This window comes from Giraffa tippelskirchi, chromosome 3, assembly GCF_054371585.1.
Source record: "Giraffa tippelskirchi isolate mGirTip1 chromosome 3, T2T-mGirTip1v1.2.pri, whole genome shotgun sequence".
Classification (NCBI taxonomy): domain Eukaryota; kingdom Metazoa; phylum Chordata; class Mammalia; order Artiodactyla; family Giraffidae; genus Giraffa; species Giraffa tippelskirchi.
The window spans coordinates 84340816-84354785 of NC_137277.1; the positions used below are offsets into that span (position 1 = coordinate 84340816).

At 45.6% G+C, this 13970-nt stretch overlaps 1 protein-coding gene across 2 annotated transcripts in view; it reads left to right on the top strand.

Annotated features, from left to right (window-relative positions):
- The first annotated feature begins 6911 nt into the window (after positions 1 to 6911).
- WIPF1 (WAS/WASL interacting protein family member 1) overlaps positions 6912 to 13970 on the top strand; it is a 123488-nt gene continuing 116429 nt past the window's right edge. Inside the window, exon 1 of one of the 2 annotated variants that reach the window (XM_081584597.1) lies at positions 6912 to 7159. The gene's annotated coding sequence lies outside the window, so the exon portion shown is untranslated. The remainder of the gene's footprint in view (positions 7160 to 13970) is intronic. The other variant, XM_081584591.1, reaches the window with a different exon arrangement.

The window sequence follows — 13970 nt, forward strand, 5'->3', positions numbered from 1 at the left end:
GAAACATCTCAGGGAACTGATCCAAAGCCTCCAGAACTCCTGGAAAGGCTCTTCTACTGCACACCAGAGTGCACCTTCTCAGAGTTACTTATTACCAGGTTTAATTGGTAGCAGTGGTGCCAGGTGTGTCAGGCCCAAGCCCTGTTGGGAACGAACTTTCAGTGACTTCAAGCAAAAATCCACAGGTCCTGCTTATTTTCCCTCTAGCCCCCCAGCTCCTCTCCCCTCTGCTTTCAGGCACTGTGCCCCCTCCCTTTATTACACATTGTCTTCTCCCACATGCTTTCCAGAAAGGACACTTTGCATTCTAAACTGATGACTGAGAGTGTTTAAACAATTGTATCAATTATGCCAGGTGCTAGAAATGGGAATTCCTGCCCTTGAGGAGTCTCCACCTTAGTGGGGTACAGAAAGTATTTCAGTAGAAAGAGGTAACTTCTCAAAAGTAGACACCTCAAAGGCACTATGGGAGCCCAGAGACCTTATCAGAGAAGATGCTGTCACAGGTAGAATTCTGAACATTGGGCCAGAGGCAGCCAGTGGAAAGGCATCCCAAGCAGAAGGAACAGCACAAGCAAAAGGACAGAGACATAAAAGAGCTCAGATGCATGGGAACAGTGCTATGCTTTAGGGCATAAAATGTAAAGCAAGGGGTGGCCAAGGACAAGACTGGAGAGTAAAATAGGAGGAATGTCATGGGGCCTGCACTTGCTTCTCTAGAAGGTGGTTCTCAAGTTATGCCTGGGGGTCTATTTTGGAAGTCAAGCGTGGACAGACATCTGAGCTCCCTTCCACCAGGGCGGCTGTGCCTTGGGTGGCCTTACACTTTTGGTGCTCTGCATAATGTTGTGTAAAGCAAGAGCTCTGCTCTTAAAAGGTGTGACTGACCACTGCTGTACATGATGGGGCATCATCTGAGAGGAACTTGGGGCTCCAGGGATTGGGAGAGGCTGCATTGGGGGTTTTCTCTAGCTGGTGGATGGCCCAGCAGCACTCTCTACAGGCCAAGAAGCGGCCATGAAAGAGAAAGTGTCAGTAGCTCAGTCGTGTCCAACTCTTTCCGAAAGAGAAAGTGTCAGTAGCTCAGTCGTGTCCAACTCTTTCCGACCTCATAGACTGTGGCCCACCAAGCTCCTCTGTCCTTGGAATTCTCCAGGCAAGAATACTGGAAAGGGTAACCATTCCCTTCTTCAGGGTATCTTCCCAACCCAGGGATCAAACCCAGGTATCTTGCATTGCAGGCAGTCTCTTGCATTGCTTCTTTACTGTCTGGACCTCCAACCGGGGAAGCCCCAAGAAGTAGCGATTTCATTTCCTAATTCAGTTCTGTGATGAATAAGGAAATGGGAGCCACCTTCTCCCTCCCAACTGAAGGGAAGGCTGAGCCAGCTAGCCTGGCCTGACTGGCTGACCCCTCAGCCCTCACTGGCTCCTCTGGCCACATCAGCCCTGCCAGATCCTCTGAGTCCAATCTCTCGAGTCCAGCCCGAAGGGTTTTATCACTCCAGTGATCTTTGATACTGCAGGTCTGACAGGCCCCGTCATGCCGCCGGAACTGACCTTGCTGGTGAAATCTACCCATTTTATAGCTTTGCTAGGCCTACCCATGACCACCATGACTTACCACGTTGATTAATAGCCTGGGGGTAAGCCAATCTCATCCCCGCCTCCTGCCAGAGGCCCTGGCTTTTGCAGTGCTCCACGCCTGTCTCCCAGCCTGCCTGTAACTTGGTCTGGTCATGAATATTCCAGTTCTTTTATGCTCTCTGCAGAAGCCAAGTCCCTCAGCCCCTAATCCTACCACTGCTCCGTGGGACACACTCCCTGCAGGCTGCCTGGCTAGTGCCACGCCGGCCCCAGGAAGGCAGCCTCAGTAACTCACGCTCCTGCACCACCTTCCAAGAGTGCTTATTAAGCCGCTGCCAGACAGTCACTGAGCCGTGTGATGCCGCCTTTCTCCTCAGGGAAGCACTAGTTCAGGGAGCAACCATCATTTTGAATGTGTGTAACGTAAACAAAATGTTTGAGGACGAACCCCCCCCACACACACAGATTGATAATGACTTACAGATTATAATCAGGTATTAGTATACTAATCCATGGTGTATTATTAAACATACGTAAATATATAAATTAAAGCAAATGAGTTAGAGATAAACGGTATTTTCTAAATGTTTTACTTATTAAAGTACAAAAAATTTTGCTCTCACTTAAAGATGCAATGAAAACATTCTGAGAGAGCTATAACTGAATATGCTTCATTTAAAAAAAATAGACTTTATTTTGAGGAGAGTTTTAGGTTTACAGAAACATTGAGCAGCAAGTACAAAGAGTTCCTACATACCTGCTCAAAACCTTCTCCTCTTTGGTTTTCCCAATTAATAACAGCTCATATGAGTATGGTACATTTGTTATAAAATGATGAGCCAATATTGATACATGATTAACTGAAGTCCATAGTTTGCATTAGAGTTCACTCTTTGTGTTGTCTGTTTTCTGGGCTTTGATAAATGCATAATGACACGAATCCACCATGACAGTATCACACAGAGTAATTTCATTGCCCTAAAAATTCTCTGTGCTCCATCTATTCATCTCTCCTCCCTGCCCCCAACCTCTGGCAGCCGTAGATCTTTTTACTGCTCCATTATTTTTTACAACCTTGGTTTAACCCTTTGTGATAAAATTGGATTTGAAGGTCCAATTCAAAGTACACTCCTTGCTTGTGAACCATGTGTCTGACCTAGCAGAAGAGGCCTTGCAACAGCTACTGACTCCCCACAAAGAAGAACAGCAGTGAGTGCACTTTGGAAATCACAGTGATTTTTTTCAGTCCCACTCACCTGTTATGTAAATGTATTTATTGACATTCAGCTGGTAAATTTCTCTGTTCCCTGTGGTCAATAATTTATTATTGCAAGCTTATTAGACTTGGATGCATTTCACAATTTTAACAAAGAACTCAGTTGTCCCTCTCTCTTCTAGATACGTTGATAGGAAGATTTCTAGGCAGATTTAAAATTCTTCAAATTTTCAAAGTAAATAGATAATAAACATTTAAAAAAAAACTATAGGATGATAGAAATACTTCTAAATATTTATTTTCAAAAATACTTTCTAGAGTACAAATTTCTTTTCAAAGGCTGTTTCTCACATCATTAAAATGTCACTTTACATTAAAAAGATGGATTAAGAGAACTTATTTTTTTTCGCAACTATTGAATAGGTAGCATATTGCTAATGGCCATTTATTATCACAGAAAAGAAGAGCAAATTTAGAACATTTGTTTTTGGGGGGGGAAAAAGGAGTGTATACACGAAGTTTTTGAAAGTTTTAAGTTTAGTAATATCTTTGAGTACTTTCACACAGATAATAAATCTCAAATTACAGATTTTCACTCAATCCCATTGCATAGATTCTACCGTTTGCTAATTTTATTATCATTATTTTGATATGTTTTATATTGTTATTGCAGCCATGAAATTAAAAGACACTTACTCCTTGGAAGAAAAGTTATGACTAACCTAGACAGCATATTAAAAAGCAGAGACAATACTTTGCTAACAAAGGTCCATCTAGTCAAGGCTGTGGTTTTTCCAGTGGTCACATATGGATGTGAGAGTTGGACTATAAAGAAAGCTGAGCACCGAAGTATTGATGCTTTTGAACCGTGGTGTTGGAGAAGACTCTTGAGAGTCCCTTGGACTGCAAGGAGATCCAACCAGTCCATCCTAAAGCAGATCAGTCCTGGGTGTTCATTGGAAGGACTGATGCTGAAGCTGAAACTTCAATACTTTGGCCACCTGATGTGAAGAGCCAGCTCATTGGAAAAGACCCTGATGCTGGCAAAGACTGAGGGCAGGAGAAGGGGAAGACAGAGGATGAGGTGGTTGGATGGCATCACTGACTCAGTGGACATGAGTTTGAGTAAAGTCTGGGAGTTGGTGATGGACAGGGAAGCCTGGAGTGCTGCAGTCCATGGGGTTGCAAAGAGTCAGACACGACTGAGCGACTGAACTGAACTGATATTGTTACATATATTTAATTTTTGTAACTTTTAAAACCTACTGCAGAAACTTGAGTTCATCATTCACTTGGGTTCATGACACATTATCATTCTTCAAAATACTCTTGTGATATTTTAGTGAGTGCCCACTTCACCTTTTAAAGAGTTATCTTCCAGATCAATCATATTTTAACAGCATGTTCATAAAGCATTTTTTAAAAGTAAATATCAATTTGCCACAATAAAGTAAACAAATTCAGCCTTCTCTGCCCTCTCCCAGCATCCTCCACTCCTGCAGAGTAAAGGGTGGAATACATTCCAGCATGGCCACACTTGCGCAGGGACTCCCTGAGAATGCTGACACTGTGGAGGGAGGAAAAGGCCCACACTGAGTCCTGGGGTCGCCATACTTACTGGTTATGGTATTAAGGGTCCACTTCTCCTCATCCTCCAGCTGTGCAGCCACATCTCACTGAAGTTAGGCACCTGGATTCTTGTGATGGGAGGAGGACATTTGGAAAACCCTGTGACTTTGGACCCTAAGATCTATTCAGTGGGCTTCCCAGGTTGTGTACATACAAACTAAGTCACTTCAGTCGTGTCCAACTCTGTGTGACCCCATAGACTGTAGCCTGCCAGGCTCCTCTGTCCATGGGATTCCCTAGGCAGGAATACTGCAGTGGGTTGCCATTTCCTTCTCCAGGGGATCTTCCAGATCCAGGGACCAAACCCACATCTGTCTCCTGCTTTGGCAGGTGCATTCTTTACCACTAGCGCCACCTGGGAAGCCCTAGCAGTAAAGAACCTGCATACCAGTGCAGGAGATGCCAGAGACACCGGTTCCATACCTGGGTTGGGAAGACCCCCTAGAGGAGGGCATGACAACCCACTCCAGTATTCTTGCTTGGAGAAACCCATGGACAGAAGAGCCTGGCAAGCTACAGTCCATAGGGTCACAAAAGTCAGACACGACTGAAGCGACTTATCACACACACAAGGTCTTTGCAGGTACCTGTCCTGACACCTGACCAAGAAGCAAGGCTTCATCATCCACCAGAGTCATCAGAACAAATGCCTTTCATGTCATTAAGTCCATTCCCCCCATGAGTAAAACCTACAGCCCACATGTTCTCCTTGAGACACTTACTCAGAAGCTGTGAGTTTCAGGCCTTTTACCTTCCTCTCTGGCCTGGATGGAAGCTCCTGTAGGGGCACCAGAAACTAGCAGTCGGAGCAAACTCCTCTGGACTTGTGCTTCTCACCACCCCTCCTTGGAAAAGCTCGTGCCTTTGGAAGTCCCTCATCTGTATAACAGTGACAAATATCTATTTAGCCAATTCTGCCTTGAGAATTAAATGAGATAATAGATGTATTGCTAAAAGGACCTAGGTTAATGCTTGTTATTCTTTCATCCCATGGTAATGAATACTAGGAATGTTCCAGGTGCTGGGAGCACTGCAGTGAACCAGCTGCCTTTACATTTGTTGTTGTTTAGTTAGTAAGTTGCATCCGACTCTTTTGTGACACCGTGGACTGTAGCCTGCCAGGCTCCTCTGTCCATGAGATTTTCCTGGCAAGAATACCGCAGTGAGTTGCCATTCCCTTCTCTAGGGGATCTTCCCAACCCAGGGATCAAACCTGTGTCTCCTGCATTACAGGCAGATTCTTTACCATTAAACCACCAGGGAAGCCCATTTGACTGGGGCAAAAATTGAGACTTAGAGAGCTGATGGGAGGGAGGCAGCTCCTGGGCTTAATTTTCATGATTGTGATTAAGTGCTACTGATTTTTTTCTCAAGTCTAGAATAATATACTGATATATGAAATCAATTGTCTTCATTTTATATAAAACAAAATATATGCATATCATCATAGAAATGGTTGAAAAAGAAAAGCTTCCAGTGATGGAATGATGAAGTATACAGTGAAGCTTTAAAAGATGGGTACACTTAGGGACAAAATTTGTCATTGAGAAGTTTCCCATATTACTAATCTCTTTGTCAGAAGGATTACTATATCTGTTAAGAACATGTCAAGGTAGAAGTGTGCACATGGGAACTGGCATAGGAGCAGATAGCTTAAAGTGAAGGATGGACTGACCACCTTCTTAGTCTAGGACATCAATTCTGAAGTGCATATATTCCCAACTTCTCTGCTTTCATTTAAGGCGATACACAGCCTTGATATCTTAGCACTATGATTAAATGGTTATTGTATCAATGATAACTTGTTCTTTTCAAATGCACACGTTCTAACATGCGTTGTCTTAGTGAGTGTTAACTTTTCTTTGGAGCCTGGAGGTGGCGGCCTTCAGGGCCGGCCAGTAACAGCTCAAGCCAGAGAGGAGGATCTCAGCTTTCTCCAAATGTTTGCAGTTGATGCTACCGTATTTGAAGATGTGGGTGGCTGATGATACATCCATCTCCACTAGGAGCAAAACTACTCAACCCCAGCTGATTCTTGGTGGGGACAACGGGCATTTTCCTCGAGAAGAGCAGCACAGCTTCCCCACGCAGTGGTCAGGGAGACAGATGCGGACAGACCTTGGGCCTCCATGGATGCCACTCCATATTAAGATTCATTTTTAAGATGAATTTGAATTTAAGGTTTCCAGAAGCACGATCTCTCTTTAGAGAGCAGAGAAGGCGAGGAGAAAAGGCTTCCGCTTGGGGTTGGAGAGGGGGCACCTCGACAGCGGGAAGCTGGAGAAGCTAGCAGTCCATGAGGGAAAGGGCCCTCGGCTGGACACCCCTTCCAGTTCCCGCTCCTCTGCAAGCACAAGGGAGGTGGACGGAGCGACGCACGAGCCCCAGTCTCCTAATCGCCCCACTCCTGCCGTGTACCTCGGGGCTCGCCAGTCCGTGGGACGCGGAACCTCAGCACCAGGGAGCGCGGGCGCGGCGCACAGAGAGGCGGGTGAAGGGCCGGCGGCGGCCTCGCAGCGCGTCCACATGTGGCGGGGCCGCGGGGCGGGGTGGGGGGAGCCGAGGGGGAGGGTTTACATCCAGCGAAGTTCCCGGATGGTCTCAGCCTCCCGGCGCTGAGAGCTTTTCCTGCCCGACCGGCTCAGCCCTACGGACCGGGGAGAAGTTTCCCAGAAAAAAATGCCCGGCGCGCCGCGGGGCCCTGGAGCCGCACGGAGCCGCTGCTCGGTAAGGGACGCGCCGCCGCCGCCGCCGAGGGTGCGATCGGGCTCCGGGGACTCAGGGCAGCGCCCCTGAAGACCCTCGCAGCCGCCGGGGACCCCGGGGAGGGGTTGGACTGGACGGCGGCGCTGGGCAGCGCGGCTCGGCGCCGGGTGGGCGCGGGCGGGGGACGTCGGGGCTGCGTCCGCTGCGGGCGGGGGCACGGGTGCGCGGTCTCCGGAGGGGCGCAACTCGGGCCCAGCGGATCGCGCGTCCTGCGGGTGCCGGCGGGCGGGGGAAGAAGGGGCCGCGGAGCGGTGGGCTCCGGACGCGGGCGTTTTCAGGGCTGGGCGCGCTGCTGGGCTCTGTCGAGCCTGGGGCCGCCCGGGGGTCTCGCCCCCAGCTCGCGCCGTAGATACCCGCTGCGGGGGCTTTGCGGGGATGCGCTGGGGCGGGACTCCGCCGCACTGCTTCCCAGCCCCAGCGCAGGCGGATGGGGGCTTTCGGGCATCCCTGGGGCCAGTTCCTGCTCTGGAGCCGCGTCGCCTTCTTCGCTAGGGAATTGTGCCCATCCCACGACTCTGCTTCCCCAGCTCTCCTCCCGCCGGGTGCCCCAGACTGCTGCTCGCGCCCCGGGCGCGCGTTCGATGTGTGCAGCGACCTTAGAGGACTTCCAATCCGTGTCAGCGCTTTTCTCTTGGGGCCTCTCCCGAACTTTCCGGACAGCTTCGCTTCCCTCTATTTTTTCTTTTTAAAAAAGAACAGTTAAAGTTGCAAGAGTAAGTAAAAGAAACCAGCTGACCCAGTCAGGGTGACCCAAATCTTCAGTTCGTAGTTAGACTTTGAACTTTTTGAGATTAACAAAGGGTGTGTCTGTGAGGAACTGAGCCTGGCTAGATCTGGTCCTGCTGAATCCCGGAGTAATACATATTCCTGCCTGGGCTCCTGACTTTATCTCAGTTATCTGGGAAGCCTCTCAGGTTGTCAGCAGTAACTGGATGGACTTGGCCCCTCTTTCTGAAAATTGTGTGTCACTGTTGTCTCCTGGATGGTCACTGGACCGCTGGCCGTGGCTAGTCGCAGACTTCAGGCAGTGCAGCCACGGAGCCCTGGACAGAGTCCCGCCCGTGGTGGGTTTTCTTTTGCCAGTTTCCCAACACAATTCCAAAACAATACAGTAGCTTCATTTTGAGTCATTGGCATATTTTTCCCCTTCAAAAAAGCCTTTTTCTGTAACGGATAAAAGAACTCATTAGGCCATCAGTGTGTGTGTGCTCAATCGTGGCTGTCGCTTTGCAGCCCCATGGACTGTAGCTGGCCAGGCTCCTCTGTCCATGGAATTTTCCGGACAAGAATTCTTGAGTGGGTTGCCATTCCCTTCTCCAGGAGAGCTTCCGTACCTAGGGATTGAAACTACCTCTCCTGCATTGGCAGGCAGATTCTTTATTTACCACTAGCGTCACCTGGGAAGCCCTAACCGTTCTTTAGGGTGTTTGAAACTCTGCCTTCCACTCTACTGTGTATCTCTGCCTGCCTGCTATCCCCTGGTTGAGTCTCTCAGGGACTAAATCCTCAGCCACTTGTTGAGTGGAATTGTGCAGGCTAGACTTTGCAGATGTTATTAAAATCATCTTCTTCCTTGGGACCTACCTAACCTTTGCCATAGCTTTGGTTCCCTGAGCAGCACCTAAACTCTTAGGTTTGTGTGATGTAGAACAGAAAGATTTGTTAGCAAGTTAAGATCAGATTCTGATACACTTAGAGACAATGGGGTTACTTCCAGGGGTGGAGATTCATGCCTTCTTTCACTTGTTTGTTCGTTTCACCAATTAAGTGTCTACTGTGTGTTCAGCCACTTTCTGGTTGCTTAGGCATATCATGGGCTTTCCTGGTGCCTCAGATGGTTAAGAATCCATTTGCAATGAGGGAGATATGGGTTCAATCTCTGGGTTGGGAAGATCTCTTGGAGAAGGGAATGGCTACCCACTACAGTATTCTGGCCTGGAGAATTCCATGGACAGAGGAGCCTGACAGGCTACAGTCCACGGGATCACAAAGAGGCGGACAAGACTGAGTGACTTTCACTTTAGGCATATCATGCATGTTAGGTGTGACTTGAGCCTCACTTATCTCATCCAAGAATTGGGGTTGATAATATTTGCTCTTCCTCCATCTCTTGGTGTGAGGATCGAGTGGAATAATGACAATGACATGTGAAACAGCAAAAAGCAGCACAGCACAGGGCAGTGACGAGAAGGTGAGGTGCCTTTGCCTTTCAAACGTACTATCTTGTACTATCTCAGTTGCCCAGGCCAGGGATGAGCCTGCTTTTGTGGGAAGTATTTCTTATTTGGTCTCTGTCACTGCCTGAAATACTTCAGGATGGTCCTCACTGTGGTTGTAATTCTAGGAACATACAGGGTCTTTACATTGCACATCAGGAGAACAGAATTAAACCAAAGTGCCTTTTTGTTGTTGTTGCTGTAACCCCTTCACTTTTAAGCATCTGTTGTTTGAAATCTTGTCTCCCAGAGCCATCATCTTCCTGAAGCCCACCCTCCCATGAGGTCTACCAGATTCCTCGTGATTTTCATACAGAGGTTTCTCTACCCCTGTGCCCCAGCAATTCACAATTATACTACAGTGATGGAAGGTTTGATGGGCCTGGTGAGTAAGCAGGACCCACATATGTGAATCAAGTCATAGTCGAAAACAAGCAAAATGCTCATTTGGCATTGGGGGTTCCTTTTGGAGATCACTGTTGTGCCCTGTGTCGGGGAAGAAAAAGAGACCTGACTCAGAAGGAGGTGGAATTTGGCCCTGAATGCTTACCTTCTGGTGGAGATGAGATACGGTTTTGAACAGCAGGAATGCAGGGCAGAATGTGGTAAATAAGATGAAAAAAGGTACAGATCAAATACAGGGAATGTAGAGGAGAATGAAGTTACTTCCAGCTGGAGGGAGTCAATCTCCCCTCATTTGTCCATCTAACAAGTATTTAAAGTGTCTGCCATGTGCCAGGCCTGGGGAGATTCATGGGCATGTGTATACTGTGTTCCATCTTCCTTGCTCCAATCAACGAAACGGGCAGCTGTCTCCTCCCTGGAAGAAAAACACTTTCTTACCCACTTCATTGCCCAGTCCAACATCTATCAGTTGTTCTTTACTGTGTAGAGATTGCAGTCAGGTTAAAATAATTAACTCTGTCTCTTGTATACTTTGGAATAATAAAAACTCTGAGACTCACCAATTCCCCAGAATACCTTCAATTAGTTGAGTAATGCCATGCCACCTAGCACACTTTAACCAGTGTTGAAGTATGCGGTCCTTAGTCAGGGTGTGACTTCTACAGTCTTGATTCTATAAGGCTGGGGTGAGGCCCAGGAATCTATTTTTGAAAGCCCTCCAGGTGGTACTGATGTCATACCACCTGCAAAGTTCCGTAAAAGTAAAAGCATGGACCAGGAGGTCAGGCAGAGCTTCCAGCCCCAGCTCTGTCTTTTACATGTCCTGCAACTTCTGCTTCTTTATCTTTAACATCAGAGTAACCATCTGCCTTTGGGGTTGTGCTGAAGGTCCGATGACGTCATGGAAGGGCATCACTTGGCAGATTGTCCGGGACAGTGCTGCTGCCAGGTATCTGTGGTAGTGTATAATATGGCAGAAGGGGAAGTTAATGGTTAAAAGTGCAGAGTGTGGAATCAGACTGCCCCTGGCTTGAATACTAGTTCTGTCACTAGCTATGTGACCTTGGTCAAGTTACCTAACTTCGCTTGGTCTCAGGCTCCACATGTATGTATAGAATCTACCTAACAGGGTTGTGTGACTACTAAATTAAAAAAAACACATAGTAAATGATAATGTTAAAGGAAAGGAAAGGGGGGGAGGGAAGGAGGAAGGAAGGAAGGGGGAAGAAAGACTTAATAAAATTTGGGCTAGATCATAGAAAACTTTGAAAATTTGATTCACTTTAATACAACTAAGTGATAAAAGGAAATTAAAAAGAAGAAGAATTAGCTAAAATAAACAGGAGACACAATCACCGACAAAGTTTAGCGGTTTCGATGAACATGGTTCACATTGTAAAAACATGCAGAAATGCTTAAGAAAAGCTGAAATGCTCTCCTAGAGTTTGTTTCTTCCTCTTCTTAGTAAATTCTAATGGCTGGCTGTTTGGGCCTCACCTGTGTCTAAGAATCCACTTTATTCCGTTTTGGAATCATTTGCATGTGCTTTTTTTTTTTTTCCTTGTTAGATTGGAAACTCTCTGGAGGCAATAAATTAAAAAACCTTAAAAAAAATTCTCTCAGAAATAATAGGTTCTCAGTTAACATTTGTTGAATGTCAGTTTATTTGTGCCACTCTGGTTGTGAGATTTGAAGTGAGCGAATTTTTTTATGAAGGCAAAGTAGATCTTGATGTTGGTTTCTGAAGATGCTGGGGAACAAGTTTCATTTCATTCTAAGAGTAATTTCATCCTTCATCATGATTGATCTGTGTACAACATTACTTTTTATCACATACATAATTATCTTTAAGTGCTGTTTATCTGTATATCTTCCAAGTTGAACAATAACAGTGATCCTAATAATAAAGAAATGAGATTGTAGCCTGGTGGGGAATATGGGAATTATCATTGTACAACTTAAGAAGTAACATTTCCTGATCTAATACATGTATGTGGTTCACGTCCACATTAGTGAGATTTTGGACTCTCCCACCCACCGATTTTTCCATCTTTTTCTTTTCTTTTTTTCTTTTACATCACTTGAGATGTAAAACTTGAGAAAGGAGTATAAGCAGAATTGAAGGACCCTAGCCTTTCCTCAGACTGCCACAGATTCTTTTGTATTTGGAAGATAAATAGTTCTCTTAGGTAAGAGCTGTCTACAGGAGGAAGGAAATTGTGAATAAAATGGAAAATTGAGGTCCAAATAGTTTCCCGAGCCAGAGGAGTCAATTACAGTTTAAAATAATAGTTTTATATAATTTCTATTTTTCTTAAGACAACACACATCTATATATGTTTATGTATATCTATGTTGCTGTTGTTGTTCAGTCACTCAGTTGTTTCCGACTCTTTGCTCACCCACAGACTGCAGCGTGCCGGGCTTCCCTGTCCTTCACCATCTCCTGGAGCTTGCTCAAACTCATGTCCACTGAGTCAGTGATGCCATCCAACCATCTCATTCTCTGTCGTCCCCTTCTCCTCCTGCCTTCAGTCTTTCCCAGCATCAGGGTCTTTTCTAATGAGTCGGCTCTTCACCTGAGGTGGCCAAAGTATTAAAGTTTCATCTTCAACGTCAGTCCTTCTAATGAATATTCAGGATTGAATATCTATGCACGTTGACATTGTTTAAATTTAATGTTCTCTCATAGACAGTACTTGATTACCTTAAATATTGTATATGTAATATGTACACCTTACCTCACTGTAACAGCTAAACACAGTTTGATTACATTCCTCCTGTTCTCCCTCCTCCACCCCCCTTATTCGAAACTGTGTTTTATGGATATTTGCATTTTGATTGCCTGATTTTTTTTAGTATTTTTTGGACATATTGCTACTATGTTGTTAGTAGCTGCATGGCATTTTACTGTTGGGTGAATATATATGCCTGTTCACTGACCATCTTCCCATCTGTTAGCTCTTGCTAATGATACCCAGACAACTAGTCCATTGAGTCAAGTTAAAGAACCAGCCAATTCACTGACAGCATCAGTATAATTATAAAACAGACCAAATGAGCAGTTAGTTGAATTTCTTGCTTTTCAACTACTTGTGTGTCACCCAGCCCATTTCTGAAACTTCTCAAGCATTTTTCTATAGACATAAGCAGGAGATAAGATCTCTTGACTGAAGATTTAGGCCTGGGAAGGACCAGGAAAGAAATCTAGCTACATCTTAGAATGGTGTCACTTTAAAGTGTTGAATATGTTAACAAATAATATTTCAGGAAACTAGGAAACTTTTTTTCCCCTTAGGCATAGAGGAATAGATTTTGAAAGCAGAGAACCTTTAGACTTTGGAGAATATCTTGAGAAAACATGTACCCTAGCTATTTTTTTCAAAAAATGTAAACAGTGAGATCAGTGTCTTGACCACAATAGCCTTGTGTTATGGGGATGGATATTTAAAGAGTGGAGGCAGTCAGATCAGCCCAAGATAAAAGGGGAAAGAAATGGGCTGTTCTTGAAGAGGCTTGTATAATGTAAGCAGAACACATATGTGCAGTGGGCGGGACTTTCAGGAAAAACTAGGGTGATGGATGGGGAGAAAAGGGTGGGGGCAGGAAGGATAAAAGAAGACAACCAGTTATCTTTCCCAAGTCCCAGAAGGCAGGCTGAGGGACACTAAGTTGAGTTTTCAGATGGTACAGAAATTTCTAATTCAAAAATTGAGAAACTAGAAAAAGGCAAAAGAGTTGAGGTCTTTTTAAAGAAAATCTTTCAAAAGTAGTAATTTACTTTAGCAGTGCCTTTTCTTATCTATTAAGTCCAGAATTTGATTGCCACGCATAGTTTTAGACAGGGGTCCCCAACCTCTACTTTCCCTGTAGCTCAGCTGGTAAAGAATCTGCCTGTAATGTGGGAGACCTGGGTTTGATGCCTGGGTTGGGAATGTCCGCTGGAGAAGGGAAAGGCTACCCACTCCAGTATTCTGGCCTGGAGAATTCCATGGACTGTATAGTCCATGGGGTTGCAAAGAGTCGGACATGACTGAGCGACTTTCACTTTCACTTTTTCCCCAACCTCTGGAGTCTAATGCCTAATGATCTGAGGTATAGCTGATGTAATAATAATAGAAATAAAGTGCACAGTAAATGTAAAGCACTTG